Source organism: Lagopus leucura, unplaced genomic scaffold (assembly GCF_019238085.1).
Source record: "Lagopus leucura isolate 7727_CA_CO unplaced genomic scaffold, USGS_WTPT01 Super-Scaffold_100030, whole genome shotgun sequence".
Taxonomy (NCBI): Eukaryota; Metazoa; Chordata; class Aves; order Galliformes; family Phasianidae; genus Lagopus; species Lagopus leucura.
Window position 1 is genome coordinate 162,517 of NW_024962281.1, and position 12,042 is coordinate 174,558.

Here is a 12,042-nt window from a genome sequence, read left to right on the forward strand (position 1 = left end):
CTCCTTCATAGTGTAGCTTTCATGGGTGCTATAGCAGATGACAGTAGAGGTAGATACAGCCATGTGGCAGTCACAGCAGCCTGTCCCATGCTGGGCTTAGTTGTGGTGCTGCTAGCTGCCCACTTGGACTGGTGCATGCCAGCTGCAGGGCTGTGTTCACCCTGGCTGGGAGCTGGCAGGTGGGGGTCTGCATAGGGGCTGCCTTGTAATACCCACAGGTGAGCCTGGTTCAGTTTCAGACCCTGGGAGAAGGTGCCAGCCTGGAGTGTTCCCAGGGGCTGCTCTCTACAGCCAGCATGGGAGAGGCCCTTCCTGCATGTCTTAGATCTTAAGTTCTGTGCCTTGGTTATATGTGAGTTATAACACTTTTTCACATTGTCTCTGTATTACTCTTAGTGGTCAGTGTCTCAGAAAATTCAACTCTCCTTTGCCAGCTTGTGAATCCTAACTACAAACAGCTCTTAATGTATGCGGAGTCAGTGACTGGGTAACTATGTTGTACTCTAGTGTCAGGAAGTTTTATTGGGCAAAGACTGACCTGGAATAAGCACTGCTGCCATTAAGCTGTCAGTGTGGAGCAAATACATGGATGGAGTATACGAGTTACCACATAATAAACCTCCAGCAGAAGTAGACAGTAGCATAGATGAGTACAAATCCAGAACTCATAGAATCACCAAGGTTGGAAAAGACCTAAAAGATCATCCAGTCCAACCGTTCACCTCTTACCAACAGCTCCCACTAAACCATGTCCCTCAACACAACATCCAGCCTTTCCTTGAACACCCCCAGGGTCGGTGACTCCACCACCTCCCTGTGCATCCATTCCAGTGCGTGACCACCCTTTCTGAAAAGTAATACTTCCTCATGTCCAGCCTGAATCTCCCCTACCGTAGCTTGAAACCATTTCCTCTGGTCCTATCACTAATGACACAAGAGAAGAGGCCGACCCCCAGCTCACTACAACCTCCCTTCAGGAAGTTATAGAGAGCAATGAGGTCTCCCCTGAGCCTCCTCTTCTCCAGGCTGAACATTCCCAGCTCCTTCAGCCTCTCATATGGCCTATGACCCCTCACCAGCTTTGATCTGTTTCTTAAAATGGTTTGTTTCCTCTGTGTTGCAATGCTTAGCAAAAGCCAACACCGGGTAACAACAAAGAATAAAATGTGTATGTCTTCAGATTTTCTGTAAGCAGAAGAGTTTACTTTTGCAGAACAAACTCCTTACCTGAGGAGGTTCAGGTTTTTCTCCCCTGTAAAGCAGTAGAAGAAAGACAGAATGGTGGATGTGTTCATGGGCTGGCACACTGCATCTCTGAGCGTTTAGAGATGAGGATGCTTCTGAGGAACCCAAGAGCAGGGTCTTTTGTGGCCGTGGCTCTCATTGGGCTTGGCTTACACCTAAGAAGTCTTATTGCACTGCAGTTTATTTAGATCTACGGCTAGTTCCCACTGCGTCCGTGTGGGATTGAACTGGCACGTTAAAGGACGCCTTGCCGTAAAGGTCAGCGCCCTCCGGCCGGCTCTGCGGCCTTCTCGCTCCTTTCGGCAGGGCTTTCAGCTGGGGAGCCGTCCTGTGGAAAGGCGCTCCTTTCGCCCGCTGGGAGCGGCGCGTCGCGGCTCCGCCCTGACGGGCCTCTCCGCTGGAGCGGCCCGCGCCCTCGGGGGTCCCGGATTTCTCGCCCCGCCGCTGGCGCAGGGCGGCTGGGCTACGACGGGCGCTGCCACGGTTCCCCGACCCCGGCACCGCTACCAGCCGGCAGCCCCGCGCCCCCTCCGCCGCGGCGTTGCCATGGCTGCGGCGCTGCGGCGGCAGCGTCGGTGGGGCGGCGCCTGCCGCAGACCCCGGCCCGGCAGCGCAGGCCTCCGCCGCGGGGAGGCGGCGGGGCGGGCGCCCGCCCTCAGCGTCGGCGCGCAGGAGGCCGGCAGCGGCCGGGGCTGCGCGCTGGAGCCGCCGCGGCAGCGGGAAGATGGGAGCGCCGCACCTGTCCTTCGCCGCTCAGCATCGTCCCCTGTCCGCGGCACGGTAAGAGGCGGGGGCTGCCTGCTCCCACCGCGCCGCAACAATGACGGCGGGGGACCGGGACGGGAGCGGGGAGCGGGGCCGGGGCGGCGGCGGCGTGGAGGGCGAGCGATGGCACTGAGATGGAGGCCGAGGAGGCGGAGGGGAAGCAGATGGGAGTGAGGAGAGGAGAGGAGGCAGGGATGCAGGTGATGATGGCGACGGCGATGGAGGGAGAGGTGTGGCAAGGATGCAGCCCGCAGCCGTGTCGGAACCCGCCTCAGCCTCCATCCCGCACCATTGTGCTCCAGGTCCGTCATTGTCTCGTCCTCGCCACGGCACGCGGTGCTGCAAATCGCTGCCTGCGGCAGAAGGAATTTTTACGGAGCTGAATTCGATGCGCGGAGCGGCGCGGCTGCGATGGGCCTCGGTGAGATGGCACTGAGCTGGGCGCTGGCGCAGCTGAGCAGGAGCAGCTGTGATGGAACTCCCCTGGTTTATTTTTACTTGTGGAGCATCTTTGCCTGTTCAGCGTTGCACGAGGTTTATTTCTGTGTGGTTTTTTTGGAAACGCACCTGTACGTGTCTCGGAGTCTCAGAGCTGGTGGGTTTGTGGATGTGTGTGAGAACCCGCGAGATTCGCCCCTTTGTACGCGCAACACATCTTTTTTCTGTTATTATTGGACAGCTGTTAGGTGATGGAATGCGCCAATTAGGCTGATGCACAATTTACTCTTAGGTCATGGAATTGCTGCCCCTCAGCTTCATGATGGCTGCTTAGGACAGCATCATGCATTTGGGCTGGTTTATGGCACTGAACGCTCATTTGTAGACTGTTTCTGTTTTCTTTTCTGAATATACATATAAAAAAGATGCTGAGCATGCCCTGTAGGTTGGGAACATAGAGATGTGTCTTCTTCAAAATTGTAATTTGAACTCTTGTAAGGAAAAAAATAACGACGCGTGTTGTTGAAACCTTTGCGTTCTGAGCCTGCCCTGTGCATTACAGTAAGGTGATGCCTTGGGTTCTTATTCTCAGTCTCTTTCGTCTTTTGGGTCAGATTCTGTGTGTGTGCGTATACCATGCCCTGTTTAGTAATCCGGGCTTTCTGTGCCCAGTCTCCTAGGCAGAGTGTTTGATAACCTTGTCCTTGTCATATTTTGGTGGTTTTTGACAATTTCTCTTCTTCCACTGGCCATTCCCAAATATGTCTTATGAGTGAGAGCCTCTGTGTCCGCCTTACTAGGAAATGAACACAAAGTACAGCTGCATCGTGGTGGGGTGTTAAGAAGAAAGTTGTCTGTTGCCATTTGTAAATGTGCGGTAGGGTCTGTGAGACATTTTATTATCAAGTTGCTGGAAAATGCTGCATAATTTCTCTGTCATTACAATGGATAAGTAGCCCTTGGGTGTTCAAGTCAGGAAAATACTGTTGAAACACAACTGTCAGAACGGTGCTCAGAGTAATTTTCAGTTTTGTTTTCTATTCATCCAGTTGATATTACTGATACTGTGGTTTAAAAATTGTATAATAATAGCCCCCCAACTTGTGAAAAAAGATATGGTAATGGATTCTACTGTCATAAGGCTGGTGTACAGGTGTTGAAATCCAAGTAGTTTGTAAATTACAACTTTTTTCTTTTTACCTTTTTGAATGAACTTTGGGACTGACCATGCTGTGAACTCATTTTTTATTACTGTGAAATTTTTCACTAATGTGAGTGGGGGTTGCTTTGCACTGTGGTCAGTATTTATGCTTTCTATTTTCTTTGTGAAGTTGTGAAACAGCAAAATAATTCTCATCAGCTACCTGAAATTTGGATCACGTGGTCTGTCATGCTCCATATCTTCTATGTTCAGCCAGGTTTCTCTGCAACCCCTGTGCATCATAGCATCGCAATGTTTGGTTACTGCAAAATAAATGATTAAAATAATTGCTTTAATTGATTTTACGACAGTATGTTTGCAGTGGATGTTTCTATAAGAACTAGACTGCTCTAATTCCCAGGCAGGAAGCTTTTCAAAGTTCCTGTATAGATCTGTATCACTTCAACATCTGCTCTTGACTGGATTATAACAGTCGTGTTTTCCCATCTTCAGAGACAGATTCTCTGCTGCCTTCTTTTTAGTCATCATCTACGTCTGTGCAGGGCATCAGTGCAACTCTGCCATCAGCTTTCAAGATCCAGAATCTTTATTACTTGTTTTGGTATCTTTACGGTCTATTTGAATTTTTCCTTTAAAACATCAGGACTGAAAATCCAAAATGCCCCCCCCTCCCCTCCAGTCTAATTTACTTGTTGCAGGAGTTGGGGACCTGTATAGCAAGTTTATCAGCATGTTGCTGACATGAAGTTGCAACGAGCGTATTTAGCAACTTTGTGGTAAATGACAGAAAAGCTGCAGATTGCACTGTGAAGTATCCGATGAACTTGAAAGGAAAAAATAGAGATAAGCAAGTGCTTTTCTGGATGCAGGCTCTCAATTTGGATCATGGTGGGTTGCTGACAAACTGTGGCACATCCTGAAACCTTAGGGCCTGTGTGGGCTTTTTCCTGGAAGATCATGTTTGGACATTGCAGCCACTTCCCTTCACTGCTGTCAGAATAAAAGCAAGGTGAACTGAGTTGTGTGCCCATCTGCCTCGCAGTTACGTGAGAAACAGGCAAATGAATGCAGAAAGTATTTAAGTACATGACTACAGTATGAGAATACTCTCAGTGAACTGTGTAACAGCAGCCAGCAAGTAATGAATACACCCGAAGAGCCAGTATACCACAGTTCTATCTTCAGATGAAATATAATTCTGTGATGAACAATAAAACAATCAGATTAAATTTATTTTTACACAATACAGCAAAATGACTGATTTGAATTAACTGATAACCACTGATATCAGTAAATAAGCTCAACTAAATGTCCAACAAATGTGGAAATTAAAATTGAAAAGAAGAAGAAATGCAGTTAAAACTTGCGTGGAGTGTCCAGAGTAGATGAGAGTAATCAGTAATGAGTGAACATGTAAAGGTGGGAGAAATGGTAATTGCAGGTTTTCTGAGCATGTTTTTCTTCTATTAGCACTGGTTTGTTAAAATTCAGTAAGCAGACTTTTTTTTTAATTGATGCATAAATATTTTTCATTATTCATTTGTGCAGTGTATGCAAAATCCATGTAACTCTTAATGTTACAGGTGTTTGAAATTAATTATAACCAGTACTCAATTGTTTTGTATGTCTTTGATGTAGGATTGGTGTACAAATAAGGTACTGAATAGTATTCAAAAGACCTGGAATTGCATTAATCCATAACATTTTATTATAGTTCAGTGAACATAAACGCTTTTTTGTTCCTGAAGTTCTGTTATTAATAGATAAGTCTTTTTTTTTTTTTTTTACACTATGCTTTTTTGTATTTAATATTCAAGGTTCTGTGAGCTGATGTTTTCTGCCTGTATCAATGAGGAGGAAAATGAGATGCAGTCACTTTTGCAGAATCAGCTCAGAGAATTTGCTGCAGTTTCATAGGGCCCTTAGTAATATTCACTTTCCATCTCCCCTCCCTGAATAGAAATTGTAATCAGTTATAATCACTCTCAGACAAACAAAGGGTGTTTGTAGACCATTGCACTTGAAGTACATGTAGTAAATTTACAGCTGAAAGAACAATTGTGTGGATTACTATTTGATAGCTTGTAACTGAATGAATGGTTGTATTAATTAATTTGGAAATGCTTTAAGGAATTAAGCTGTAAGACGAGAGTGTGCTTTAGAGGCACAACTAACTGCAAATCAGCATCCACGTATATTCAGTGGTAAGCATTACTGGCTGAACGGACTGGCCTGTTTTTGCAAAGGTCTGTGTTAGCAGATCACTTCCGTATTGCTTTGCGTGTTTTGTGGGTCACAGAATGACACACATGTTGCCCTTTCCTTGAAATATGTGGTCAGTGTCAGTGATCTGCATGGTAACCTGCGTAGGATGAAGTCAGTGAAGGTGTAAGCATTGTTCTTGAAAGCAGACTGTAGGGCTCTTGAGGGCTTGTAGACTGGTGCATCTATCCTTCAACGTACGATAGAAGGGTAAAAATCACAACAATCAGAAATGAAAAAGAGCAACTCTGGTAATATTGTATCTCTAAGTGAATAATCTGTGTGTTTCTAGTGAATTCTGTTTCTAGCACTGCTGTTTCTAAAGAAAGGCATTTTGACTCGAAGGTGTGTTGAAACGGATAAGAGGACGTTCACATACACACTTGTATTTCTGCTGGAAAGCTGATCTGAAGAGACAAACTGTAATGCACATTGGCTTAGATTTGTACAGCTTGGAGTATAGCCTGTGGTAATGGGAACATGCAGAGTCTTATCCCAGGCAACTTAAGTGAGATACAGGACATGGGAAGTTAGAAAGATATGTTCATCAGGTTCTGAAGGGCACTGACAGCGATGCAGAGAGAAGAAAAAAACCCACGGAATCACACAATCATACATGTTTTGAAGATATATTGAACTTACAATGAACTGTAGGAATGAAGTGATCCGGTCAGAAGCAAGATGTCCAAAGAAGGAAAAGTCATCAGAGAGATCTACATTGTTAGAAGTGGGGAAGGGAGATTAGAACACAGAGTTTTCTTATTCACTCTGACATCTTATGTAAATCCCCTTTCATCAACTGCAGGAAGAATTTAGCTAAAGGTGTGTATGGGAACTGCTGAGTCACGGCCTGAGCCTCTGATTAATCACCTGAGGTGAGCCATGAGTCAGCCAGAGGAGCACAGGTGAAGGCAATTCTCCTGTGCTGCCAAAAGGGGTGGAGCCAGGCTCCACTCCTCCTAGACCTATTTAAGAGCTGGCTACCAGAGGGGGAGGATCTTTTCTGGAGATCCCCTCTTTTGGTGTCTTCTGGTGAGCTCAACCCAAGGGTAAGCTCTTCCACTTATTCTCTTTTTGTGATCATTGTCTGCTTTGCCTTACTCTCTTGATTATATTGCGATTATAACATCTTGATATCTATTGATTATACACAATTATATTGTGATTATAACATCTTGGTTATACAAAGGTGGCAGAAATTCTTACAGGCTAACTCCACTTTTAATAGAAGTAGTATTTAAATATCTGACAGCTTTTAGTGGTGAATGTTTTGTTTTCTTGCTTATATGCATTTTGATTAAATAAAATATGTATTTGCTGGCTTATTAAAATCAAAATCAAAAGAAGGGCCTGATAATATAAATCGTGGAAATTGCAGTATTTGTCTTTCAGGCTCCGTGTGTTTCTCTGATGGGATTTGACTGTGATCCTACTTGCATAACATTCCTTTACAAAACAGCTTTCTTGGTAAACCACGGGTGGGCCTGGAGTAATGTTGGAAGCACATGACCGCCAAAACGTCTTCTAGACCACCGCCTTGCAGTGAGCTGGACGGCTGCTGGACTTCATCCCTTTTCTGACAGTTCTGCTGTTCTTAAATTGAACGTCTGTATGGGAACTGTTGAGAAAGGGCCGGTCAGCCCTGGGAGCACAGCTGCAGCAATTTACCTGTGTGACAGGAAGGGGTGGAGCCTGGCTGCTCCTCTCTTAGACCTCACTTAAGGGCTGGCTGCCAGCAAGGAAGGATCTCTGGTTGGAGATCCCTCTTCGGTGGGGCTTTTCTCTGTGAGCCTGGAATCTTCTGATGTGGGTAAGCAATCTTCTTCCCTTCCCTTACAGCACCTTTCTAGTGTGCTCATCCTTCTGGTTTTTACACCTCTGTTGCACCACCTTTTTCCATCGTATTATCTGTCTAATTGCTACCACGTCTGATCTACGTCCATGTATCTTTCACTCTTTGATTTCCCTTCAGAATAGGGAATAATCTTGTGTTTTTACCGGTAGTGTTCTTGGTGAGCACTGTGTTGTGCTAACTTCTAGGAAAAGAACTTTGTGAAAAGGAGACAGATGGTATTTTAGCCACAGGATACTAGAATTTTGGTTTAATATATCTCTCAGCTTTGCTGCAGATAACAATAATGCTTCTGTCCCTTTTTGACTGTTTCCATGGTGCTGCCAGCAACTTGGGTAGAAATGTTTGGCTCACTTTATAGAGCAAGGGCCAATGGTAGTTTTAGCAGCCTAGAAGCACCAGATTTGTGCTGTGTTCCTTATATTGAGCCTGAATCTGAGGGGTATTTTGTGTGTAGTCCTGGAGGAATTTCAGTATTATTGAAAATTGCTGTGGCATTGATTAAATATGTAACTATTAGACTATGAATTTTTTTTCTGTTAAAAGCTGAGTTGCTTCAGATTTTTTTCTGAAGAGCTGTTTGTCACCATTTGGTGAAGTAAAACATGTTAGCTGCTAGCGTGTGAAGTTTGCCATGTCCTCACTATAAAAAGAAGTATGGAATAGAATTGTGTGAAGGCATGCAAGCATTTACAGTATGTCTGATTTAAGACTTTGGGTTGGCCTTGGGATGCTGAACTGTGATTTCATACAAAAATAACGCAGACCACTCTTCTAATTGCAGTTTCCATTAATCATTTTTTTTCCATTGTGTGACATAACACAAAGAATGGAGTGCTATGGATTTCTTGAATATTGGAATCGATAGCCAGAATGCTTGGGTCAAGAGTCAGGAAAAAACTGAGATGGGGTAGGCTGACCTGTCCTGGCATCCTTCTCAGGTGGAGAGTAGGCTGAATTAGCATGTGAATTGTTTTCTGGCCAGAATTGAAATACTGAAGGATAGTCAGTTTAGGCTCAATAGCTTCTGTTTTCTCATACTGTTAGAACCACCTCTCAGTGAAACAAATGTCACCTCCTTTAGTGGAGCAGGGCTTTGGAAGTGTGAGAGACTTGTGGTGGCTACCATCTGCTGCCCTGAGAAAGCAGAAAACTGGAGTATAACTGTAATTTAAGTATGGCCCTTAGAGCGAGCTCTGATGGGGTGAGACCCTTCTGCTGTGAGGAAGAATAAAGCTCAGTTCTTTTAACTGCAACTTAGTAAAACACATAAGAGCAAACAAATTATGCAGTCTAAGAATTCCCGTTATTCTCTCTCCGTTGTTTTAGATGCTGTTATCCCCAGAAATTTCCTCCAGGCCCTGGTGTATTTCAGAGAATGGAAAGTCGATCCATCTGCTCTTTTATAGACAGTTGATCCCTTGAAATGGACAGAGGATATGAGTTATTGCTTATAACAACATCCTTTTAAAAACACTTTTTCCTTTTTGGTAGAGGCTTCTAAGAAAGGTGAATTTAGCTCTGAACTACTCGGAGTAATGAAACTTGATTGTGGGTGCAGTGTTTCTTGCTGCCAATGGACCTGATTACAATTAACAGGTCACTGAGCTAATACTTTTTAAATACGGCTGAATGGTGACTGTCAGCTGTGTGGTGGTTGCTCATGTTTCCATTGGCCTTTCATGCAGAGAGGAGTTGAGGCCTCGGAACCTGTTGTTACCTAGGTTGCTCTGAAAATAATGCCTCCTATTTATTTTCATGGAAATGCAAACAGATACATAGAGTGCAATAATGCTAATCGATAGGACAAACTCTTAGCTACAAAACACTATTTTTCAACACAGTCACTGCAGTTAGTTACACATTTTCACCAGTGGTGACGAGGAGCCTGCACCACCAGTGGTGACGAGGAACGTGACAACTTGCCAGTGACTTGCTGTTTCACAGCTGCTGTGGTGGTGTCACTACAAGGAAGCATGGTCCATGCTGTCCATCTTTCATTAGCTGCTCTGCCGTCACATGGCAACAAAATGTAATGCAATAATGACAGGAAGGTTCAACATCTGCTGCTGTACTGCCAACATCTGCTCTGACACTGGGACAGTATCACAAAAGAGGAGTCCCTCATACTTTGCTTACTTTTTAATAAGCATCGCAGAATCAAGTTTACTATTATGGGAAATAAACCGTATCAAACACCATACACTGTGAGGGAGTGTATGGAATTTGTAGTAATACAAATGAAACTCTGAACAGCAGCCTAGTTTCAGTGAGACCACAAAATCAAAACCTAGCAGAGGAGTGGCCTGACTATAATTTGTACAGGCAGTGTCCTTTGTGAGGTTAGCATGCCGTGATTTTGTTACAAAATGCACATTTTGTGATAATACACATTAGAATCCAAGTTAATGAGGGTTTGCAGCTCCTTCACCCTGTTCGGTTATCCATGAAGGAAGCAAGTCCTCTTACAACTCTGCAGAACAGCTTGAGAATAGCAGAGAATAGGCTGCTGTCTATTGAGATTTTTTTTCTGTGCTGTAAAACCCATTCTGTAGGACAACTACTTAACATCAGATTTGGTATATAAATCTTTACAAAGCTCAGAGCTTTGTGAGCCAAAGCAACCTTTTGCTACAGATTTCATAACAGTTTTCTTAGTGTTTTGTTATAGAGCCATCTGGTTTTGACAGAGGTGTTTCATGATCGTTATGTAGTACTGTCAGCAGCTCTGGCCCAGTGTGCCGGGTTCAGCAGGAAGGGTACAAAGGGAAGAGGCAGGGAGATGGGCCTGAAATAAAACAGTGGCAATGAACGGAGGGAGAAAACTAATTTACGAAATGTGATAGTGGAATGTGAGATTGCACAGTAAAATACAGTATCACTGGAGTTGAAACTAATAAATCAAAATGAGAGATAGAGTAAGGCCTTCACTTTTGGACACTAAAGCTGAAGACAGATGGCTGGGGAGCACTGCAGAGATGAGCAGCAAAAGAAGGACTGTCTTGTGACTGGTGAGCAGGAAAACAGAAAGGGAACAGTGGCAGTCTGCTGGGAATGCCAGCAATCCTCACAGCTGGTGCGCTGGCCTTCCAGTACTTGAGGGGAGTATATAAACAGGAGGGGGAGTGGCTGCTTACAAGGATGGGTAGTGATGGGACAAGGGGGAATGGTCATAAAGTGAGACGGGGAGGTTTAGGTTGGATATTAGGAAGAAGCTTTTCCTGCAGAGGGCGGTGAGGCACTGGCACAGGTTGCCCAAGGAGGCTGTGGATGCCCCATCCCTGCAGGCATTCAAGGCCAGGCTGGATGTGGCTCTGGGCAGCCTGGGCTACTGGTTGGCGACCTGCACACAGCAGGGGGTTGGGACTGGATGAGCACTGTGGGCCTTTGCAACCCAGTCCATTCTGTGATTAACCTTTTAACTCCCAGTTCACTACATGGTGTGGAATACCAGTGACAAAAATCATAAGACCATGACAGGTATACTAATCAAAAAAGCAATCTCAATAATTATATATTGATTTCATAATAGCAAAGCAATGCAGTAAGATGGTTTCAGTATTTCCCAGATAGTAATAATAGTTTCCATTTCTTTTCTGTTCTGAAGGATACTCTTAATTTTCAGGGTTTTCCACACTGCATAAATTTTGAGATATATTTTTCTTAACCAGCTCTAGACTTAGAGATTGCATTGAAATCTACTTAGACTTGGCCCCTTTACCCCCTCCCCCGTCCTTGCAGGAGTTTTAATTTTTTTTTAATGCTGAGAAGGGGAAGAGATTTAGAAGTTGCACAGAGGGGATTTGTCTTCCAGTATTAATCACGAACTGGTCTAGAATTTAATGTTCTCACTCTCATAAGAGTAAATACAACTTTAGGGATAGTGACAGCCTGCTAGTTAATAGGTTGATATTGTGAAGTTATGTGGCTCTATGAATATCTTGATTTATTTTTCAAATAAGATTTTCTATACTGATGGTACTGCAATTTCAGGGAGAAACAGGGAAATAATGTTACCCAAAAAGTAAAGCATAGAGATGATAGATTTAGAATAATATAAGCCTAATGTTTCTCATTACTTTTGCTTTTAACAGTATTGCAATATATTGTGTGTGTTTTACTGCATTTCAGTAAATGTGATACCAGTCTTCCATGTGTATTTTTAGTGCATAAAGAAATGAACGCTTATCTTTTGGTCAGCATTTTGTGTTCTTACTTCTAGCTTACTCAGTACTTATATCTTCTGCAAGTACTTAAAAATAACTTCTATTTCAGTGGAGCTATTACATGTGGAGGATCTGCTCAACTTTTTTTTTAA